Source organism: Limulus polyphemus, unplaced genomic scaffold (assembly GCF_000517525.1).
Source record: "Limulus polyphemus unplaced genomic scaffold, Limulus_polyphemus-2.1.2 Scaffold4958, whole genome shotgun sequence".
NCBI lineage: Eukaryota > Metazoa > Arthropoda > Merostomata > Xiphosura > Limulidae > Limulus > Limulus polyphemus.
The window spans coordinates 58,621-60,759 of record NW_013670568.1 but is presented as its reverse complement, the minus strand read 5'-3'; the positions used below and the strand labels follow the sequence as shown (position 1 = coordinate 60,759).

The following is a 2,139-nucleotide window of genomic DNA, read 5'->3' as shown; positions in this document are numbered from 1 at the left end:
CTCTTTATATAATTAATGATTCACCCACACGGTTCTCTGTATATAATTAATGATTCACCCACACGGTTCTCTGTATATAATTAATGATTCACCCACACGGTTCTCTGTATTCACGATATCCGCAAAATCATCACCAAAATTTCAATCATTTGTGACCTCATTTTTGTCTGTTCGTTATTATTTGTTAAAAAATTATAACGATTTCATCAAGTGGCTGTTGTTTTACTCCTTACTTACACATTATTTTATTTGTTAAATTACTAAACAATGATATATCAACAAAATAATAATTGCTAATTTTAGTATATACAACCTATATGTAGCTACAAAGTACAAGAACTGGATAACCTTATTCTAGTCAGGCTAAAAATAATGATAATATTGTTAATATAAAAACATTTTATATAAATATAGGAGAAAGAATAATACACGGTAATAATATAATAATAATAATACGATAAGTACTAAAACGAAAAACTCGAAATTTTAGAAGAGGGGTTGGAGTTGCCTAAAGTATTAGAACAAAACTGACGAAGTTAGTACCTGCAATCGTAACCTTTTTAACTCTATTCGGAGCTTATTATTACTATTACGTTAATAACTATAACTTACTTTATAGTAATTAATAAACAGGTTAATTCTTAGAGAAGAGCGAGTAAGATATTTGTAATGCCTTAAATCATTTGGAATATAGTTTCATTTTATTATTAAATTTTAAATATACTAAATAATAGTCTTATAAAAATTTTCGTTATAACGCCTCGCTACAGCAGATGTTTGGCGATTTGAAATATTATATTAGTCTTGCCAACGTGCTGCCATCTGTGAATAGTATAAATAAGTTAAAGTCTTATTTTTAAAGCCGAACCAAATGTTTAAGTATATTATTTATATTTGGGTTAACAAACAACTACAAAAACTAATCAGGTTTGTACTTGTAAGACTTTCGATAAGAATCTAATAACAACGTTCACCATGTAAATATATATGTGTAAACCTTATAAATGGTCTGACGCTATTCGTAAACCAACAACTTTGCCACACCTAGGTTTTAACTATTACTTTACCAACCCTCAGGGATGTTACATTCCTAGTTCTAGAGATACTGCAACTAGAAGATACGTTATTTAGTCTTCCAGTTCCAGTGAATCGAAGAAAAAAACAACAACAAATAATATGTGCTTTGAAGACTTACCTTCTTCACCTAGACTCCTAGATTAGGTATTTTTTTTTAAAAGACTGTTGAATCATGGTGGAAAGACATAATTCTTTCCTATGTAACTACGTTTGTTCGTACGTTAGGCCTAACATCCTTCGTAAGCGTAACGCTGTACATGAAGAACTGTTCCGTTGTCAACATTCACAGGTAGCTGTGCTGGTCACGTGATACATCCGGTAGCGTTATAGCATTTAGGTGAGGCCTTGTGACTGCGAGCTAACGAAAAAAAGTCGATGATCCCGATCAAAAATGTTTGGAGCAGCGTTGGAGACTCAAAGTGCCTTTCGTTAAAAGTACAACCGATATCCTGGGGTGTAACGTAGGCGTGCCACTGGACTCTGACCTGAAAATGTTGACTTTAAGTTCTAACTGCATATTCTAGCCCGCCCTTCTTAAAATTAAATGGCTTTGAAACACAATTCGCACTTCAAAACAAGAAAAAAAACCAATAAATCTTATATTTTTTACTAGAATTTATCGTAAATTACTGTGTTAGACAACTGGGATTATTAAATATTTGAATAATAATAATAAAACTATTGTAAGTTTTTCGATTTACATAAAATGAAAACTAATTACTTCATAAACTGTTTCAAATATCTCTAGATTAAAAACTTGCACGTTGATATGCGTCACTAAGCACTACTGTGCTTAGTATGTAGGGATGTGCCAGGGAATAAAATGGCCGCCGCATATTATGTATTGCTTATCATAGTCTCAAGTCTCTCTTATACAATCTAAGGAATATTTATAAACACCTAACTTAGGTTTTCAAAAGCTATTAAGTAAGACCTTCAGCTTAGCCAATTTATCAGTACTAGTGTAGAAAACTGGCGAATAGCGTTACAGCCAAATGTTCTGCTGATTATTCTGACTCTGGCGTCAGAAGGGCTAACGACTAGTGCTTGAAGTTGTTGAGA

At 32.2% G+C, this 2,139-nt stretch overlaps 1 protein-coding gene across 1 annotated transcript in view; it reads right to left on the bottom strand.

Moving 5' to 3' along the window:
• LOC106471910 overlaps positions 1–1,712 on the bottom strand; it is a 16,760-nt gene extending 15,048 nt beyond the window's left edge. Inside the window, exon 1 of the mRNA XM_013932534.2 lies at positions 1,196–1,712. The gene's annotated coding sequence lies outside the window, so the exon portion shown is untranslated. The remainder of the gene's footprint in view (positions 1–1,195) is intronic.
• Positions 1,713–2,139: the final 427 nt, after the last annotated feature.